The following is a 6086-nucleotide window of genomic DNA, read 5'->3' as shown; positions in this document are numbered from 1 at the left end:
GGGCCCTGCTCTGGACTCGTAATACTTCCATGTCCTTCTTGTGCTGGGGGCCCCAGGGCTGAACGCAGTGCTCCAGGTGGGGACATCTGAATGCCTGTTGCTTCAAAGCTAGGGCTTCTGAAGACCTACCTGATGAGCAAAAAGTCCCTGTACTGTGTTTCTCTCAGTACTGCGTACCTATGTTCCCAGCAGCACAACCTGGCAGCAGTGGGACTGGTCCACAAAGCTAACTACATGCTTAAATGTTTGATGGATTTAGGGCTTATTTTTTCTCCTTTCACTTGGGCCTTCCTGCTATCTCCTGCTCAAAGGAATACTTGCACATTCAATCTGATGGAAAATAATCTAAGCAGACATCAATAAGGACACAAAGCAACCTTTAAAAACCCCATTTGCACTGACCCCGTGATGTGAATTAGATTTTCCATACTTTAATAATTAACCCATATTTCATATAATATAACTTTAATTACCTCATTGATACAGAATAACCTATTATTCTACCAAATTAGGCTGAAAATAACTTAAATTTTTAACAATTGTAAAAATGTACTTTTTATCCAAAGAGGCAGCAAGCACACAGCAGTGTTGCTTTCTCTCATTACATTATTCTTGTGGTCTTTTCCACAAATGCCTGGGTGTCTCTTAGGTATTGCTTTTTAATCATCCACCCTCGTTACATATAGTGTTTTCTCTTTTTTCATTTTACAGCACAAAGCCAGAAAGAAGGCAATTAAAATTCAATAATGGTGCAGTGCTTAGACACTCATTAAGTAGTCATTAGGTAGTCTGGAGACTCATTGTCTTCATGAGAGTTCGTTTTCTTACTCTGGGTGAATCTCGTCAGCACACTATTAGCTCAATACAGCAAGCACGTCATGAATGTGAATCCAGAAGGGTTTGTGAGCCTTCTGGCCCCACCACAAGTTCTCTGCTGCCTTTGGGACACTCACCCACCCTGGGACACCCACCCACCCCCCTCGGATGCTGCAAGCCCCTGGGCTACCCTTGGAGATGCCCAGGCCTGGAGCTGGGGCTGCCCTACTCCCTGGCTGGGGCTGGTGCACCCTGGCAGTGATTCCTGTTCTCTCACAGTTGATCTAATGCCCACTTCCACATCCTCGCTTGAGTAACATCTCCCCCCTCCCAGAAACACTGCCCCCAGTTACCAAGACAGCTTGTAGAAGGATGTGCTTCTCGGCATGAGGAATTGGCAAAATCAGGTCACCAGGGAGTGAGGAGCAGTCACTGTCAGCATCGGGAGCCAAGCTCCTGCCAAAAGAGCATTCAAAACAAGCAGACTCCATTTTGAGGTGGGAAAATCTTGCTGGCAGAGAGCGGATGGTGACAGCCTGCCGCTGATTGTCAGATGCGCAAAGGCATCAATAAAATAATGCTCGCTCTCAAAAACTGTGTTACAACATGAGAGGAGCAGCCTCTCTCAATAATAGGGACTGTCCCTGGACAAGAAATAACAGCTTCTGTTCTCCAGACTCTGAGCATCTTGAGTTTTCTTTGCTTTCTGTCCTTGAGGAGAGGGGACGAGACGAGCCAGCTCATGCTAGGGAGGCTCCACAGCAGCTTTATGGAGGAGTTCACTGGAGCTCACAGAGAGCAGCGGGAACAAGCTCCAATGCATTATTTAAGACTATCCTCACGCTGCTGACCCTTGTTAGATGTGGATCAATATAGCGGCCTCTGCCAGAGGCTGCAATATGAAAAAAAAGTAAAATAAAATTCACATTAGAGATGCTGAGGGAAAATAATACAGCCTAAGGGACTATCCAGGTGCAACGGCACAATAAGACAATCCCTGAGGGGTCAACAGGGAGCAATTGAAGGATCAGTGTGATCCAGATTCCCAGCTTGTTTGTCACACCTAGTTACCTATGGGGCATAAGGCTCTGGCACAGAATCACTTTGTCAATAGTCTGTCACCTCAACACCTGCTTGCACAAGTCACAGAGTCGTATTTCATGAAATAACAGATTTCCTTATTAAAACTTATTTCACCTCTCACTAAACATCGCACTGTTCCTAAACCTTGCCTTCCCATGACACTACAAATAGCCGCTGCTAGCTGGCACCATATCAGGCGCAGAGCAAGCACAACACGTCTCTGTAGGCTGCTTTTTACATTTTACTGCACATACTCAAGCTACTTCTCTGTGCCATCCTCTGTTCACCTTCTTGCTTGCTGCTTCAGCTGTGAGGTCTCTGAGACAGGGGTTACCTTGGGGCTGTTTTGTACAGCGCCTGGTCCAGCCAGTCATCACTGGCCGGAGTTTGCTGCAGTGCCTTTGTACAAATAACACACAGGTAGAAGCATTTATACACAAGTTTTGATGTTTGGAAAAAGGCTGATGTTACACCCAACCACAAGAATGACAAGAAGGGAGACCTAGGCAACTATCGGCTGGTGATCAACCTCACCTTGGTCCTGCAAAGATCGGGAAACCCAAGATCCATTTCCAAACATGCAAAGGCCAAGATGGCAATCAGGGATAGCATAAATTTATCCAGGACAAAATATGTTTGACCCATCTTCTATGGTGAGACAGCTGGCTATGTGGCAGAAGGGAGAAAGGTGGATCTTATACACTCTGATTTTAATAAGACTTTATTCTCTGTCAGTGTTGTTTATTCGGACACTGCAGTGATACAGAATGGATGAATGGACACTTAAGTGAGTTTAAAATTGCCAGTCTCAAAGCATAGTAGTCAGTGGCAACCAGTAGCAAGTGGATTGACCCAGGGTTTGACCCAGGGGTTCAACATCTTGTCAGCAACTTCAGTAATGACACAGATAAGCTCAGCAAATCAGATGTTGACCCAAGAGTTCAACATCTTGTCAGCAACTTCAGTAATGCCACTGATAAACTCAACAAATCTGCAGATGATACTAAATTAGAGGAAGTGGATGAGAAGACAAACGGCAGGATTTCAGTCCTTTCCTTATCAAACCTGAGGACTGAGCCACCAGAAATATCATGAAGTTCAACAGAAGAATGCAGAGTCCTGCACCTGGGGGAATAACCCCATGATCTGTCTGAGCAGCACATCTGCAATGGAGGATTTACAACTTGCAGTGGCTGCTAGATTGAGTATAAGATAGAAAAACCATTCTCTTTATCATTCTCAAGTGACACAAATTAGGAGGAACGTGTCCACTAGATGGAGTATATTCACAACTCAGGTCAGCTGAAGCAGCATGTGGAATAATGTCCAGGTTTTGGACCCCTTAACCTCCCTCCTCCAAAATATCACAGTATTGGGAAGAGACTGACTAAAGGGTTTTCAGTTTATGATGTGGTGTGAGCAAGCTACAAACAAAATATGAGATCACTTGATTTCATATGAGAATATGAAATCACTTGATGTAGGCATGTCTACATGCCTATTGCTCCTGTCTCCAAATGAATCTCCTGCATTTCTTCTCCTACATAATGAATTATTTCAGATAACACTGGTCACACCTGCAGTGCACCAAAAGGTCAGTCTTAGAAGTAGCTGTAAGCATACTTTGCTGTCTCTTTTTTTCACTTATGTGCTTGCTCAATGTTCAATTACTCCAGTTTAATGTGGACTTGTAGAGCTCTGGCCATGCCAGGTGCAGGTCTGTGGTCTGGTCCTGAATGCATCTCTGAGCTGGTCACCACAAAGCAGTATCCACAGAGCCACGTCCTGTAGGAAGGATGGCCCTTTCCTGCAGACAGGATTTTCAGACACTGGAAACCTCTGACAATTCATCTTATAGAGAGATGCCTTCTGGGGCCTAGTGAGGGATTATTTGGCAAGTCAGCCACCTCTAAGAAAGGACTTCTCGTTTACTGTGACAAGTATAATTAGTCTGCCTCCTAATCCAGCTGTGGACAAGATGTTGACAACTCTACTTCTTATGAAAAAACTCAAATGTTCTTTCTTTCTTTATAGTCCAAGCACTCTCTTACCAGGCTCAAGGCCCCAAACCATTAAATAATTATTCACCACACTTCCTTTGTTTGCAATATCTCCGCATCAAGTAATACAGATCGTAGCATCTTTAGGAGAGTCAATAAAAAAGCAGGGAGGTTGCCTGATGCTTCTGAAGCTTTTGGTACAAATATGTAGGTCAAATGGGACCTTTTATGAAGCCCTATCCACAGCAATCTAATGTCTTTAAATTTATTTTCTTACATTTACTTCCAGCTGCTCTTTTGTTGCTTCTTTATTACTGAAGATCCATGATACTAACCATCCTCTTCTTTCGATATGTCTACTGCTAAATATCAACAGTGGGATTTTGCTGGAAGTCAATTTGCTTTTATTTCATATACATTTTCATGTATGAAATGCATTTTATACATAAAAGATAGGGATTCAGTCTTTTCTTCATCATAAGCCCTTTTCCCCAGCAAGCAGAGTAAACCTGTAAATTAAAACGTATCTTATACAAGATCTGATCTTTTAGGAAGAGGGTGCTTTATTTTTTTTCCCTTTTTCTTTTTCTTTCTGTTTTTCTTTTTCTGTTTTTCTTTCTTTCTTTCTTTCTTTCTTTCTTTCTTCCCTTTCTTCCTTATTTTTTTTCTTCATTCCTTTCTTTCTTCCTTTCTTTCTTTTATGGTGATTTGTTGCATTTGCCTAATAAATCCCAATATAACATGATGAATTTGATTTATTTCTACCCTTCCAGCAATGTTTTATTAGGTTAGAAAAAGACTCTGCACTTCCATCTTTGTACATGGACTTGTTTGTAGAAGAGTGAGGCCTGCTTACAGTCTGATGGAGCAAGACCTTTGCTTAATGGACTTTGTGATGCAGTAGTCATTTTGCCTGCTCCTGCTTTCTTGAGACCTTTTCCATTTCTAAGGACTTACTGATCTCCAAGGATTGAGTTCCATACTTCTTTTGTTAATTCAAAATTCACTATCCTCTTTATAGTACACTTGATTACAGAAAAATAATTAAAACTAATAACCTTATACAGAGATTATCAGCATGGCATCAAATTCACCTTCACTAAGCTCAACAGACTCAGTCTACCTGGCAGTGTGGCACCAGTCTCTCTACACCAAGATGTATAAATTATTCTGTGTCACAATATTTGTCTCACATGCCCATTTCTGCAAGCTTGGGGATAGCATGCAAAATCTCCACTGACGGCTACTTACTGTGCAGCTGCATAAGTGCAGGAGAATACTCAAAGGTCTTTAAACACCACTAAAAGCAACCCAAAACCCAGCTACAGAACAGGGTTAATAAACTGCAGAATTGAGTTGAACTCCTCATGTATATCCTCTTCCCAGGATACCAAAGACAGAATGACAGACGACATTCGATGAGTTTTATAAAGTTTTAGAGGGGATAGACCTCATTGTCCCTGAGAACTGGTTGTGACCTGGGTTATGCAATTTCAGGGCTCTTTGCAAAGCCCAACAATTTGCTGAGAACTTTGGAGCAGATGCAATCTACAAAGGCCTGGAAGATAAGAGTAGTTTTGCCATTTTTTTTTTCAATTCCTTGATTACTTTATTTGAGTATGCTTACATCTTGATTCAAGATTTTGCTTCTGTTTTCTAGACTTGTACTGTTAGCAATTGTAGAAGTGCCCAGATTCTCAGGACTGAAATCTTTTGTTTTCAAGGGAATAAAGAAACCATTTAGAAAATAACACAAAGAAAACATTTTCAAAGGGACTTCAAGACTGTTTTCAAGTGTGCTTATAATTATTATGTAGGACATTTTTCACAAACACATTGCTAATTCTGCTACAAAAATATAGTCGCAGGCATGCTATTCAAAACACTCCATAATGTATTCAGCAGAGAGTTTGTGCTCTTTGTAAGCAACAAATTATGAAAATCCCTAAAAATAAAACATAGCCCAAACTATGTTATGTCCTTGAATCGAGATAGCTTTGATCTGTGAGCAAGCCCTGGATTAGAGACAAAGGCATATAATGCCACCTAGTGCTTTTTGAAAGTGACCCTCAATTTAAACAGAGATGCAAGAATCTCTTTCAAACCCATGGGACTTATTACTATGCTCTTGCTACAGCTCAAAGACAAAAAGCCCCCTGCTGAGTTTAACATGCATACCATGTTGCA

Source organism: Anser brachyrhynchus, assembly GCF_964034855.1.
Source record: "Anser brachyrhynchus genome assembly, chromosome: 2".
NCBI lineage: Eukaryota > Metazoa > Chordata > Aves > Anseriformes > Anatidae > Anser > Anser brachyrhynchus.
Note: the sequence above shows the minus strand (reverse complement) of the source record.